Below are 16,681 nucleotides of genomic sequence, written 5' to 3' on the forward strand. Positions count from 1 at the left end.
CACATTTCCCAATGACACTTTCTTATTTCTGCCTAGATTGGGTTGTATTTTGCAGAACACATGTAGATACGTGTAGAATAAATAGCAGCATTAGACAATCTCTAAACATCCAAAACTCTGATCGGTAGCAAAATTTTGCTTACTATTATTACTGTATATCGTCTCTTGCGTTATTCTGAATACTTGGACCTCCCATGACGTAACTGGTTCAGATCGACAGTTTCGTAGATACATACATTAAACCTTATTCCATAGATCATGAATGTGACATTGCGCAGTGATGCGGAACGTCTCATTTAACATAAGTTTTCGTTACACAAATTAATTGATTAATTTTTTTACAGTTACTACTTCATATCTAAAAATTTATCTGTTGAGTAGATTGAGTTGTCATTCAGAAATACTTTTAATTTGCTTTTAAATGTTGGTTGACTATCTGTCAGACTTTTAATTCTATTTGGCAAAAGACCAAAGATTTTTGTGGTAACATAATTCACCCCTTTATTTCTTTTAAATGTTGGTTGACTATCTGTCAGACTTTTAATTCTATTTGGCAAATGACCAAAGATTTTTGTTGTAGCATAATTCACCCATTTCTGTGCCGAAGTGAGATTTAATCCAGAATAGTGAATATCATCCTTTCTTCTAGTGTTGTAGCTATGCACTTCGCTGCTATTTTTGAATTGCGATGGGTTATTAATGACAAATTTCATAAGTGAATATATATAGTGCGAAGGTATTGTGAATATCCGGATTTCCTTGAATAAATGTCTGCAAGGTAATATTGGGTGGGCTCCAGCTATTATTCTGATTACACACTTTTGTGAAATGAATATTTTCTCCCTTAATGACGAATTACCCCAAAATACGATGCCATATGAAAGCAATGAATGAAAATAGGCATAGTAGACTAATTTACTGAAATGTTTATCACCAAAATTTGCCATAACCCTAATAGCATAAATAGCTGAACCGAACCGTTTCAGCAGATCATCGATGTGTTTCTTCCAATTCAATTTCTCATCAATGCACACACCTAGAAATTTTGAGTAATCTGCCTTAGCAACAGACTTCCGCTCATAGTCTATATTTATCAATGGTGTTAAGCCATTTACTGTACAGAATTGTATAAAATGCGTTTTCCCACAATTTAGAGAGAGTCCATTTGCAGAGACCCATTTAATAATTTTCTGAAAGACATTATTTGCAATTTCCTCAGCTGATTCTTCCTTGTTGGGTGTGAATACTGTACTTGTATCATAAGCAAAAAGAACTAGCTTTGCATCTTCATGAATATAGAGTGGCAAGTCGTTAATTTTTATTAAGAACAATAAAGGACCCATCTCTGAACCCTGTGGGACTCCATTCTTGATACTTCCCCAGTTAGAGGACTCTGCTGGTTTTTACTGATTGTCTGTACTGTGTTGGTGATATTGCAACTCTGGTTCTGATTATGCAGTTTCATGTTCCAGGTGCAATCTAATTAAAAGTCATCATCCTCCTAAATTAAAAAAAAAACTATTGGACCACATTTATGTGGATATGGACGACTAAGTATAACATCCACCATTTTCTGTTCGTTGTGTAATGCAGTAAAAACGAGTAAAAATTATTTATTTTGGGTGCCCTGAGATGAATATATAGGCAATTGGAAAACTCCCTTTCATCGTGAGTAATTTATAAAATATAAACCACTTAAAGAGTAGTGTAGCTGCCTGATACTTTTAATAATCATGTCATTAGAGGAGATATTTTGCACTGCAAACCCAAAGAACAAAAGTTATGGACTTAAATGTCATACACCAATATGGGGTAACTTTTTGAAATGCTTAAGGATAAGAATAAAAATGGTAAAATTCATCGAAAGTGTGAATTTCAGTAAGGTTTGCCTACAGAAGAAACTCATCCCAGCCTACATCAACATTAAGATTTCAGCAGAACCAAGGTTGGTACCTCACATCAGACAATATGGGGCAAAATTATGGATGCAACGAGAAATCTACAATAAACTGTCTTATAAGGAACACCTAAATCAAAACATGTATGTGGCTCACCTAAAATTAAGTAACAATACTACTCTATCAATTTTTCACATTATGTCACATTTTATAAATATCTATGTTCATAAGATCGGCCTAAGATCAGATCCACATACAAAAATAAAATCAAATGCCTCATGGAAAAATAATACCCCGTTTCAAAAACTAACAACATAATATCTCCTTTCCATTTTTATCATACCATCGAACCTAGATTACACAGTACTCAACAAAAACAACTAATTGCATCTGCAAAAGTACCACTAGTCTTAACAAACTTACATATATAGCAACAGAGTGAAATCACTCTCATAATAGTGAACACAACATAAAGAGAGCTCAAAATTGGTAAAAGCTACTATTAACGAATAACAGTGGCCCAGTCTAGCTATCATAAATAAAAATGTCTGCATACAAAAAGTTAACGATTTCTTTGGTAGTTATGTTATCACAAAAATCAATAGAAACGCCACAAACAAATTTGTAGCCCCCACCAAGAAAATCATAAAAAGATGTCACACAGTGCTTACAGAATATGAAAAAAGGACATGTATCCCAATGAACCCTAGAACACCAAAGCTCTGTGGACAGTCTAACTTACACAAACAATTTGTTCCTACATATCCCATAGTAGACAATGTTAATCATCCCACATACTACATAAGCAAGAAATTAAAAATTTAATACAATTACTAATATTTATACATATAACAAAAAAATATACAATAAGGAACTCTAGAATAGTAGCTAAAAACATCAAAGACATAAAAATATCCCTGAATGCTATATTTGTATCTTCCCTTTAGTGAATTCATTTATTTCAAGAAGAAAGTCAGCTACATGGGGGTAAATTTTTAGCACATCATGGCTCTTTAATATCAAACCGCATGGTAAGTGATGGATAGGAATATATATATGGAGTGAGTGTTCAGGTGCACAGAACAGAATTATTGCCTTCAATCATGGATGAACACCTTCAACATTTCCTCCCAGGTTACATGACATTGTATTACTTACCAAATAAAATTAGTATCACACTCTACAAAGTTCCTCTGACTGAGCAACATTATGCCTACCTTCAACCACAATTAAAGAAAAGTTATGATGCTGTAGATTTTAAACAGGGCTGCCTATAATGTACATAACATGTAGCTTAAAAGTACAACAGTACTCTCCCACATGTCCCCATACTTTAAATAAGAAAAGATAATTGCAATTACTGTTCTGATAACTTGCAACAGAAGGAAATAAATTCCAAATAAAAGATAGAGGAGCAATAATTTGTAACCCAAAAAACTGATCAATAGTACAAACAGGTATTTCACGAAAACTGCAACAAAACTACAGTAAAATTCTCCATAATCATATAAATTGCATGCCAGAAGCAACTTAAACAACTCAATGATTTTGTTACCTGCTAAAAGAGCAGGAAGTCAGAAGCATAGTGTGCAGGCTAAATAACAAAAAATCCTCAGGTTTATATAAAAATCCAATGTGTATGCCCAAGAAATGCATAGATAGCATAAGATATTATAAATGAGTCATTCAGATCAGGCATCTTTCCTGAGTACTTAAAGCAAGCCAGAGTGTTGTCAGACAACAGAAAGTGTGGTACTGAAGACATAGAATACATAATTTAGTATCTTCGTTTTCAAAGACAGAAACGGTTATGAAATCCCAATCTATATTCAGATATAGAAGTAGTACAGAAACATCAATAGCGGAATTTACTAAAATCTAAACAGAGGCTCTTAATGAGTTTTCCGGTTGTCTATATATCCATCTCAGGGCACCCAAAATAAATAATTTTTACTCGCCACTTTGATCAACAGTGGCAAAATCACTGGATTATACAACGAACGGAATAAGGTAGATATTATACCACTACTTAGTCGTCCATATCCACATAAATGTGGTCCAACATTTCTTTTTGAATCTAGGAGGATGATGACTTTTTTAATCAGATTGCAACTGGAACATAAAACTAAGTAATCAGAACCATAGCCGCAATATCACCAACACGAAACCTTCGGCTTGCCATTTACTTCTCTGGGGGCAAAGCTGCAGTTTTGCCTCGTCTTCCTAGTCTTCGTGAACATTTCTTCTCGGTTATTTTTTTCTATATTAAACAATACTACACATTGATCTTGCCAAAAGCCGAGAAGCGATTCTTCTTAGTGTTTTAGCTCTCAGGGGCACTCTGGGATGGTCTCTGGGTCACTCTGGGATGGTCTCTGGGTCACTCTGTGATTTTCTCTAGGCGTCTTTTTGATTCTCTTAGTTGTCTGACTTATTTGAAATGGTTTAGTTTTTCTTCTTATCTATTTGTTTTTATTTTATTCATTAGAATAAAGTTGAGAAGCATCCTTATCTATCTCGTGAGTTTTTTTTTTTTTTAAAGAATACTTCTACTTTCACTTAAAATTCTTATCTTTTACATCTATTATTATTTAAATATTTATTCATCATAAATAATCTGTGGGTTGCAGGGGTTACAACCCCTGGGGAGGTGGGTGGGTGTATATGCATGGCTGTGTTAACTTAGCTGCTGCAGCTACATACAGCGCCAGTGGCTACGTAGTTCGCCTGGCTGCCGCCAGAGCTCGGAGGATCGCGCTTCTTCTGATCTCTCCTGCGACGTACACTGCGTCATTTTACTGGTGCTAATCAGGCTTGAGAAGGCCTCGCAACTTCACCAGTTTATGAAATGGGGTTTACAACAGCGAGCACACGTTGGTCAATCATCCTTCTTCAGTGAGCAACCGTGACTGCCCTGTTTGCCTGATTGTCGCAATATTTGGCCATATGCCTCTCTTTTTGTGGCCTGAAGCACTGAGGCTTCTTACCAAGTCTCACAGGGGGGCGGTTCTACTTGCACATGGCAGCCACGCAGCTTGTGCAGCACGAAGACTTTGTCAGCATCCTTCTTCCGTCGTCGGTTCTCCGTTCTGTCCACCGCCAAGATGAACAGCAATGGCTTCTGCTTACTGCCCTGTTGTGTAACTGGACTACCACATCTCTGAACCCAGCCTGGAGCAATCCTTTGCTGACCATTTCTTCGTTGCATAGCCACAGAAACCCTCTGAGAAGTACCCTACCTGACATATCATCATCTTCTTCTTCTGCCACAAGTTCTCCGGTGCAGGGACGTATTAATCGAGGAGAGGGCCTTATAATCGCTACAGTTTTCGACTTGTACCTCGCGAAGATTGTCGTTATCTGGGCACTTTATGCCGATATCACTACTTGCAATACCCTACATTGTGCCAAGGAGCTCCATGCATTTCTCAACATGGTATTGGATTTAGAAAGAGAGAAGGGGAATCAACGTCTCTGTGTGCGGTGGTTCATCATCATCGCAGGCATAGTGAGAGAGTCTACCAAATCACTGCCGGCCGGGGTGGCTGAGCAGTTCTAGGCCCTACAGTCTGGAACCGCGCGACTGCTACGGTCGCAGGTTCGAATCCTGCCTCGGGCGTGGATGTGTGTGATGTCCTTAGGTTAGTTAGGTTTAAGTAGTTATAACTTCTAGGGGACTGTTGACCACAGCAGTTAAGTCCTATAGTGCTCAGAGCCATCTACCAAATCACTGGATGGTCACCCGATGATAGACGAAACTTGGAAGACGCTAACGATAGCGTCTCCGCCGGTGACTGTTCATCGATCGTCCAGTGATTTGGTAGACTCAGGCAGAGTCACCGAGGGACATTTCATCTACTTGAACTTTCTCCTCTTAACGTTGCATCTGCCCTTGCGCATGATGGTAAGCACAGTGTCAATATAACAAATTTACTTTTCGCTGTTAGAACAGCAACACGAAAATTTGCTAGAGTCATGCAAACATCACTGGGCAAACACATCTCTCAGCATAAAACAGTGGAGGACTCAGCAGCAAAGATGCCCTAGCTACCGTTGCCCAAGAGTGTCTGGCGACGTTTGCAAAGTAGAACGGGTACAGTATTTATATCTACAGTCCAGGCCCCACCATGGCCAGTTCCAGGCATACAGGCTGCATTCCAGTCCCACTTGTAGTGTCCATAGTCGTTCTGTATTCAGACCAGTGCATATGTCCATGTACTAGCGTTCTATTGTCGGTCCATGTTGCTGCAGGTGCAGTCCCATCAGGAACGTTCTTAAGTGCTCCCTCTTCAGTCCAGTGCACCCATTTGTGCACTATTGTTCAGTTTTCGCCCTGGAGGAGTTCTATTCGTAGATGTTCCCTCTGTGGTCCACGCTCACTATTATCAGTGTCCTTTGAATTCCATTTTAAGTTTGGTGTAGTGGTGCACTGTCTGGAGCTCCTTTCCCATGTCCACGTTCTTAGTTCCTCTTTTCGTGGAGTTCTGCTGCTGCAAAGGGGGCAGCATCAGGATGCTAAAATGTCAAATAATTTATTGATGCTTTTTATTTTTTTTTACAGAACTATTTGTGAAGTAAGTGCACTGCTGTTAGCTGTTATCTTGTTTGCTGCAGCATACTCTTCACTTAAGTTTCCTGAAGCTATTACCATTCCTTGTTTTCAGTCGTCTTTATCGCAGAGAATGGCTGCTCACAGCAGTATGTTGACTCGAACGTGGACATAATCCCAGCTGAATTCCTACATGGCCTCAGATATGTTTCTGTGTTTAAATTGGGATACTATTGGGACAAATTCAAATAATTGCAGTACCTGTCCTTTAGCAACATTGAATTTTGTAAGTCAGGTAAAAGAGTACTAAGAAACTGTTATTCTTTCTCTAAAAAAAATCTGTTCTTCGAGCTGTGACTCGAAATTATTTATTATCTGATTAATTATAGGTTCGTAATTTACAAACGAGATATCAGCAGATTAATTTAGAGAACGAAGGTGGGTGAAGAACTTCAGATTTCTCTTCCCTGTTTGCATCTCAAATAAATGGAGCTAACTTTGTGAAGAAATGTGCCTTTGGGCGTGGAGGGTAGGAAAAAACTTTCCACTCAGACAGTTGAACCTGCTGCCCTTCAGGGTCCTACAGCCATCCAAGCCATACAACTTTACTTTTTTTACTATCAACAAATCTTTCGACTGCAATGACACAATTGGTGTGTTTAGGTGCATCGTTATAGCAGCCAGAAAAGCAAGATCTGATATTCATTTTGGTTCTCTGAGGCAAGGAGTTTCTTTTCTTTTTCTGTCTAGAAACGAATTTCCTCACGAATTGAAAAAGGGTCAAGAACCTTAATCTGCTGGTGCAGTGAACAGTGGTGTGGTAAGGCATATCTCAATATACAACTTCCTTCAGTATCTCGAAGAAACTCTTTGAACTGACGACAGTTGACACTGAGCCTTCATGCAAAATTCGCACACTTCATCACAATGTCCACTGCGTGACAAAGTTCCATAGTTTCAGTGCACATTGCCTCCCGATGAGGGAAACAGTGTGAATTGCAGGTATCCTTTCCAAGGGCGCCTTTAAGTGTATTTTTAAGCAAGATACGAAACCTTCATAAGGTCCAATTATTTGTGGTGCACCACCTGTGGCCACAGAATGAGGGTTTTCCACGTAAGTTCATTCTGTCCACATCACAGCTTCAAAAAATGAGCCCTGTTTTAGTGTAATCCAGTGATACCATGCTAGCTGCAACTCCATAACTTGCATTTGCTTGTCCATACTATGTACAAAAACAATGAGTTCCACACAATCAGATTTATCACTGCTCTTCTAGAGTGCGAGGGAACATGCTACTAAACTTCCGGTTTTATTCCTGAGTTTTGCGGTGTTGTGTTGCCCTCATCATCGTTTCATTTCATTTTTCATCACCGGCGCGCAAGTCGCCCAATGTGGCGTCAACTGAAATAAGACTTGCACTTGGCGGCCGAACTTCCCCGGATGGGGCCTCCTGGCCAACGATGCCATACGCTCATTTCCATTTTTGCCTCTAAACAAGCTCCCATGTTCGGGGTTCGACAGAAAGACGTTTTCTTTGAGAGACGAATGCCTTCAAAGGTTACAAACTCCGTGGAACTAAACATTCTGCTTCTGCTGCCAAACATGACTTATCTAGAGGTATCAAAGACAATGGTTTGCCACTCAGTGCTTCGACATGAGCTACTTTATAACTTGCACAAATTACTGCTTCATTCAGGTTTTTTTTCAGCAGCATTGAGAGGAAATGAATAAACGTGTTACAGTAGTACAAGAAGTATTTTTACAGTCCTAAATAATCCTCAATCGCAGTATTGCAGTATTTTTTTTAACTTACGTTATGTTGCTCTCCAAACTGGAAAGCAGTTTGTGGCGAGCTTTGTCTTAAATACGATTGTAATCAGCTGCATGAAGGTGATTGCAGTTATGGTTTGAATTGTGTTTCATGACACACTATCACTTTCACTGAGGAGATATGTTCCTTCTAATCATGCAGGCAGCAGGCTTCCGTGACTAGACATTTTTGCTGACTTCACAACTACAAATCCACGAGAAGACAGAGGCACCACTGTCTACTTGTGTCCACAGAGTACTAGCGTGCTTGATGCCAGCCTTGTTCACTACCACAGCTCCCTCAGAAAGCGTGAGTGCTTCAGCCCATAGGGCACTTGTTGGAAGAGCTCGATCTAAGGGTTCTAGCACAAGAATGTAACAATAATTGCCTTAGAGTAACTTATCACACATATGTTTACTCAGTTACTAGGTATAATTTTTTGGGCATCAAACAGACAGAATGTAGGAATAATTATCAAATTATGAAAGAAAGTTCTTATAATAATAACGAAAAATCATAAGTGAGATCATTCACTTGAGGTATTTAAGAACTAGGTATCTTGACTGCGCTCTTTGAGTATGTTTTGCAAACATTAATGTAGGGGACAGCCACGCAAAGCCGCCAGGCTAATATATTTCTCTTTTTTAACCTGAATTACAATAGACAGAAATGCATAAACGTCAGTGATTATAATTGGTAACTGCTGAAGTACAATATCGAACACTTTAATTCTTGAGGACCAAATTAAGTACTTTAAACAATTCAGTTTTCAGAAAGTGGCAAAATGGCCACTTTATCCAACATGAGTGGGCAAAGTGGCCATTCTGATTTAAACTCAAAAATAAGGGATAAAAACGATTTTAACGAAGAACTGCATAAATGTTATTGTAAAAAATGATTCAAATTAAATTATTTACACTTTTCACAAATAAAAGTGAAACTGTGTTTCTCAATGCATGTACAGCCAAAAGGGAACACAATTAGCAATGAATCCACTGCTCTTCTGACCCTGAATTTGAAAATTTTTCTTCACAGTACATGCACACTCTGTCTTCACTGTTATCATTGAAATGAGCTTTTCCAGGATTGAGATTCATGCTCTTCACACAGTTTTTTTTACTGCCTTCCTTTTCTTCTGCTGCTTTTCATGTTTCCTTCTTATTTTTTTCTGCTCTTTCTTTATTTTCTGCTTCTAGGTCACTCTTAGTAGTGGACATAAATGCATTTCAGAACAAAGAACCTACTGTTCTCCTCAGGTAAATAAACTGTTCAGTTGCCCTAGTTTCGGTCTTGTTTATTTATGACATAATTAATGGCAAGTACTGTCATGATACTGTCAGTTAATGGTCAATAACTGTCGAGATAATTACTGTAATTTATAAGCAAGAGGGCGGTGTTGGTTCATATTTACTCAGGTGTTCAAAGCTTTTAGCTTAAAGTGACAGCTGTCATTTTTATGTTGCTAATTTATGAAGCTCACCACCATCTATCGGCCATGTCCCCAACACCACCCCAACCACCTCTTAGTGTCCTCCCGCCATCGCTTGACATTTATTCTTCATCAGTACCTCACTGGAGCAGCATCAGCATCAGTAAATTCAAGTACTATTCCACATTTCCAGCATGGTAAGAGCACCTACCGGAATTGGCCTAGTTTTCACGAATTTTCGGCAACCCCCGTATTTCTGCAACACACAATGAATGGTATTTACGGTTTCGTGGCTAATTTTTACCGATTTTCTAGGAAGACACAAATTTATCGCTAGATTACCGATTCTCCACACTTTTTAACAATATACAAGTGAATATTAGGTTTCTGAATACCACCACGATACATATCCTACAGGCACCTCAGTGCATGACACTATTTGCATGTTTGGGACAATTTTATCGATTTTCCAAGAAGATACACATAAATACAAGTTTTGCGGATATTTCACTGATATGGGTCTGCAGAATACCACCACCATATATTTCTAGCTGGCACCTCAATGTATGACACTATTTATATTTCTGGGGTAATTTATCCGATTTTTCGAGAGGACACACTTAAAAATTTAGCTGTGAATGTATAAAAATTTCACACCATTGGTATGTATAGTTTAAAATTTTTTTCCTAGTAGTCTACAAATAGCTATCCTCTCCAGGAAGACCAACATAAAAATGTCACTCAATCAATTGCCACATTGCGGTAATATAATAAATTATACAGATATGCAGCATTAGAAAATTTATTCCCCACTCTTTTTGTGCATGACATAACTATCAGGTCCCCTAAATTTTGTGATTATGCTAAAAAAATAACTGCTGAAGCGTTTCTACAGAGGAACATATGTTCACTCACAAAGACCACACTAGGCTGGGGGTGGGAGGTGAGCCTATGTGTGTGTTCGCATGTACCTAGCATATGGACATCACTTCTAGCTCATGGGTTGCTCTGCATTTTAGGGATGCAAACAACTGGGGTAGTATGCGAATAATTACAACATGTATATTTAAACAAACACCAATGTGTCCTTCCATTCGGTGGAGGGTTGAAATACTGGGATGAAATTCTTAAACCATGGGTTGAACATGCTGTGTGGTTTTCCAAATGCCTGTTTGGTCAACTTGTGAAGGTTAGGGATTTTGTGGCTAATATTTGTCAGATCAGAGATGCAGAAGTTACTGCAATGTATGCAACTGATATTAAACATCCATCAGGTGTTCTGACAGCATCACAGTAAACCATAATATTGTGAGAGCTTATGATAATGCTCACCTGTGTAAAATCTTCTTCTGATAAGAAATGGGAGTACTGTTTTACCCTACATATATATTGCTGCTCATGTTAAATGTGAATCTCCCCTTTCCTTGTATGCTGTGTGTCAGAGATCTGTTTTAGATAGAGGAAGAGCTTTTTTGATGAAAACAGCGATGTTGTAAGAAATACTATTAATTTATGGTTTATTTTTATACACTGTTAATACACATTGTGAAAAACGAAGCATTGTTGCTGAAAGCGTTTTTCCTTGTTTTTTACTACTTCAGTTAAACTTAGGTCTCCTCTTAATACCATAGCTATGGTTACACTGTGATCTTAACGCCTCCTGATGCGTGTTAAAGAATAGTGATTTTTTTTTAATATTCATTGACAGAATGGTTAGACAATATCATTATTCAGCCAATGTATGCAGTCTTCCACATGTGTAAAAAAACATTATTTCATCCTCAACAAAGTACTATTGCTATGGCCTGTGCTACACAGTTCCACATGGTCCAGTAACAAGCGATACAGCACGGAGAAAACGAAAATATGATTCTGTCTGTTCTGGCGTAACCACAAGCGCTGGAACGAAGAAGAATGCAAGACCAGAGAAGGAGGTGAAACGATGTGGGCCAATAGCGCACTGACCAGGACATCACCACGATAGAAGTGGCATCTAGCTTAAGTGAATATAAGCGCCACTGCTGCCAGCCTCAGACAGACATTAAGGGACAGTATTAGCACGCCCTAGCAGAGAGTGCTACAATATCAGTTATTAGTGATCGATGTCCACTGCTTGTTTGGACTTTGTTTATAGCGAAGAACATTACTGTTTGTATGTCGCCCATCACTTGCGACACTTCTTCTGAATATAAAGTTAAAGTATTGTCAATCAATTTAAATAAAACTGTTAATGTTATCTGCTTGAATTGTTGTGTAGCATTTCGAGAATGCAACATCTTTTAGGCACCCTATACGAGATGAATGGGCAGGACCCCACATTTGGCGATGAGGACTCAACATTTGGTGACGAGCCTCCTCTGAACCCCGTGCCTGATGGCTACAGACTTTTTTTTTGATGTGCTGGCGCCTTAATTCTCTCTTGTCTTTACTTTCAGCGGCACTCATTTGCGTTAACAGTTTCTTGTCGTTTTTGCTAATCAGTGTTTTCAGGTAGGAGTTGCAGGAACTTTCTTTGCACATATTTTTGTCTATTTGTTACATTTCTGTCTTCCAACATGGCCACCCCACCTGTCCCGCCCCCTGCTCACAGCCACAAGCATTAGATGCCACACAGCTAATGCAGATGTTTCAGTTTCAGATGCAGCAGATTTTTGCACTACTCAACATAGTGCAGCAGCTACTAATCAACGCAACACGTCCGATGGAACAAGCACTGCCTACTACAGCCGCTATACCACCTTTTTGACAGTTTTGTGAACAAGAAGAAGAATGGCTCGAGTGGTTACACCAATTTGAGGCACCCTAATAGCCCACAATGTTGCCGGTACTGTGAAACTTCCCTACCTACTGTCCACAGTAGGAAGTGAAGTGTTCAGATTAATTCAAAAACTTTTTCCTAACGCCACTTGCTTCGCTAACTAACTGTTATGACCAACAAGTAAATGTTGTAGCTGCTAGGTATCAATTCTTCAATTGCAAAAAACGACCAGAACAACCGTATCGTGAATGGGTAACATATTGCCAGGGTATGACAAGGAATGTAAATTCAAATGTATTTGTGGTGGTTTATATTCAGATGTTATGTTGTATGATGTGATTGTGTACAATGTACCTGATTTCAAACCCAGAGAACAGTCCAATCCATCATTTCAGCAGGAAGTGCAAATACTACATCAGTATGATTCTGGTGCCTTATCGGCTTATACATTTGTGCAGCGAGCTATTTGCCGGGTTGAATCCCTTGCGATTGCCCCATTCTGCACTGGCGGCGTGTGCTAGCCATGCCAAGTAAACAACTTTCCACGTCGTGTAAGCAGTTTGCTAAACAGGAGGCATCACAGGCAAACAGAATTAAGTCTTGCTCTAGGTGTTATTCACGGCACAGACGCCTAGACTGCCCCTCCCAACAAGCTCAGTGTTAAGCTTGTGGTAGGAAAGGTCATGTGCAATCCGTATGTTTGCAAAGGAACAAACATAAGAATTCAGCCCACTTACATAACTCTCGTCACAAGGTCCATGCCATTAATGTAGTATATTCCAAGCCTGCAACAGACATTAGCAAAACTAGCAAGTGTGCAGTTTCTTTGATGATATGCCAGCCAAACAAACTTTTTGTTCATTTACTTCTTTGTGGGAAACATGTGATATTTCAGTTGGACAAGCGTGCCTCTGCCACATCGCTAAATCATCACACATGTGAACCGTTAGGCTCCTCATGCCTGTCTAAAACTAGCACACAACTGATGGCTTATAATGGACAAGACATTCCCATTCTTGGAACATGTACATTGCCTGCTATGTATCGCTCGCATATGTGAACAGTGACTTTTATAGTGCTACAATCATGCGAGTGTGAGAACATCTTTGGTCTTCATTCACTTGGTTTGTTCGACTTTAACATTCAGGACAATGTGTTGTCAGTGTTTGAATTCAGTGCAAAAGACAGTGTAGTTAGCTTGCTAAAAGAATTCCCATAACTCTTTTCTGAAGGTTTTGGCAAAGCTAACAATTTTGTTACACATATTACGCTGAAAGACAATGCTCAGCCAAAGTTTTGCTGGGCCAGAACTGTTCCCACTGCATTATGGGGCAAAGTCGCTGCTGAACTTAAAGAATTGCAAGTAATGGAGTTATTGCGCCCATATCAGCTATAATGTCTGGCACGAAAATATGACTTCAAGGTCATCTCTCCATCTTACAGCATTGCCAGTTCTTTTGTAGCGATAATTTTAAATGTTTGTAAAAATTTTTAATAAAGATATTGGGCAAGTTTATTTTTATTCTAGAATATGATGGAGTACTTTCCAAAAGAAAATTCTCACCAGCCGCTATGAAAAAATGTAAACTAACATTACAAAAAATTTTGGAGAAAAATAATTTTTTATTTCAATCTGTGGTGGTAACAGAATCACTAATGTAACTGGACTGAAAAAAAAGAACATCCTCAAAGTTTAAAGATGCATATGCTGCGTCTTTTGTTTTGGAAACATAAAAGTATTCTGAGATATCAAATAAAATATTATAAGAGGTGTCAAATTGTGCCGGCTGCATAGCGAAAAATGTAGTCGCTGATGAATTTTTCGTTCTATAGGACTGTGAAGAAACTTCCCGCGAGAAAGTTGTTAAGACAACTACAAAATTATTTTTGGTAACTGTTAAAAGAAAAGAAAATAAAATCCTTAAGGTCTATGTTTATGTGCTGCTCCATGACTCTGCTGTCAATATCTTTATTCTTTGCTTTTGTGTAACTACTGTGTTTTTTTCAGTAAATGTGTTTTTTTCGTATCCAGAGTGTAATTATAAAGTTAATAAAATGTTTTCATGCCTTTAAAATCATATTTTTCATCGAGTTATGGGCCCAGTACATGTGTAAAGGCAAAAAACATAGTTTAATTAAAACAATATTTGAAATGAGCCTATGTCTGTAAAGAAACGTGATTGCTAACGGCGATTATATGGTCAGCATTGATAAGCTTGAAGTACCTGAGGACTGGGCCAAATGGAAATGGCATATTTCTATGGTGCTGCATTCATGTGGATTAGAAGATATTATTAACGGTACACGTGAACGTGTAGAGTTGCCGCAAGATGCGACAAGTGCACAAAAAGAAGCGTACGTGGAATGGCACGAGGACGACGCAAAGGCAGCAAGTCTTATAGCAAGTGTGCTAAGTAAACCTGATGCAGCACTCGTCTTAACGTGCAAGAATGCTAAAGAAATCTGGGACAAATTTCGCGCCCGATTTGAACGTAGCAGTACTCAGCGTTTGAGTATGTTGATTGAAAAATTTTTTCGTGTTAAACGTGATGAAACGGAAGATATTAGTGCACATGTGGCCAAACTGCAAAAGTTATTTGTGGACCTGAACGATGAATTAGCAAAACATGAAGAAAATACGCTATCTGAAAGAATCTTAAATGGTCGAATTTTGTCTACACTGGGAAAAGACTACGACAGTTTTAAGGATCTTGGGGATAAGATACCGACAGAAAAGCAAAGCTTGAATTTATTAATTGAAAAACTCTGAACTATTGAACTGCGTGAACAAGACATTAATGGAAGTGCAGCTTTCGTCGTTTCTAAAACAAGAAAACGGCAAACAAGTAATCAGCAAGTAAAGATGATGAAGTCACAATTAAAACAGAAGTTTCCGTGTAATATATACAAACAATTAGGTCACTGGGCAGCAGAGTGTCCACAGAACACTTGTGACAGCAATAAAAGAAAAGAGAAGAAGCGAGAACGTGAATACGCTGCATTTACTTCATACGCTATGGGTGTGTGTACCAGTAATCACAGTGACCCAAATAAATGGTGTTGTGACAGTGGCGCTAAAAATCATATCACTCCCAACCAACAGTATTTTGTTTTGTATAGTGAATTTGATGCTCCTCAGGTAATTTCATTGGGAAAACAAGATGTCAAAATGTGTGCGTACGGTCAAGGAACAGCTTACATCAAAATTCGACGAAACAATAAATGGTACAATGCTAGAATGGACAATATTTTGTACGTCCCTTATGCAAGTACTAATCTGTTCTCTGTGGGAGCCATTGCCTGCAGAGGCTACAGTACTAATTTTAGTTATAATAATGTCTGTGTTCGAAAACAAGTCAATGGCAATATTGTTGGTTGGTTGGTTGGTTGGTTTGGGGAAGGAGACCAGACAGCGTGGTCATCGGTCTCATCGGATTAGGGAAAGAAGTCGGCCGTGCCCTTTCAGAGGAACCATCCCGGCATTTGCCTGGAGTGATTTAGGGAAATCACGGCAATATTGTTATGACAGGTTATGTGAAAAATGGACTTTATGTGTTGAACATGCGTGTTGTTAGAAATGCAAAAACGCATCATGTGAACTTGATGACTTCATCCGAAACATTGCAAGTGTACCATGAAAGGTTTGGTCATCAAAATAAACAACATGTGAAGAATATTTTAAAAGGAATGAACATTAATGTGGAAGATGGTAAGAGTGAATTTTGTGACGGCTGTGCGGTTGGAAAGATGCATAGGCTGCAATTCAAAACACGAACAACACACTCTACCAGTACTGGTGAATTAATCCACATGGATGTCAATGGACCAATGAGCACAAAATCTTTTGGAGGTAAGCATTATTATGTATGTTTCAAAGATGATTTTAGTAAATTTCGTCGAATTTTCTTTTTAAGACACAAAAGTGAAGTGTGTACTGTGCTTGAGCAGTTTTTAATGAAGCACGAATTAATCGACATGTTGTCAAATAATTTAGATATGATGATGGCAAAGACTCTAACAATAAGAATGTCAGTGAACTGCTTGCAGACAGGGGAATAGAGCTTCTGATTCCTCCTCCTTACACTCCTGAACAAAATGCTGTGGCTGCACGGGAAAATAGGACCATTGTTGAAGCTGCCCGGTCAACGCTAAATCCGAGTAAATTACCTAAAGGGTTGTGGGCAGAGGCATGTAACACAGCAGTCTACCTAATATATCGTACTGGAAAATCTTCAG

Source organism: Schistocerca serialis, chromosome 5 (assembly GCF_023864345.2).
Source record: "Schistocerca serialis cubense isolate TAMUIC-IGC-003099 chromosome 5, iqSchSeri2.2, whole genome shotgun sequence".
Classification (NCBI taxonomy): Eukaryota; Metazoa; Arthropoda; class Insecta; order Orthoptera; family Acrididae; genus Schistocerca; species Schistocerca serialis.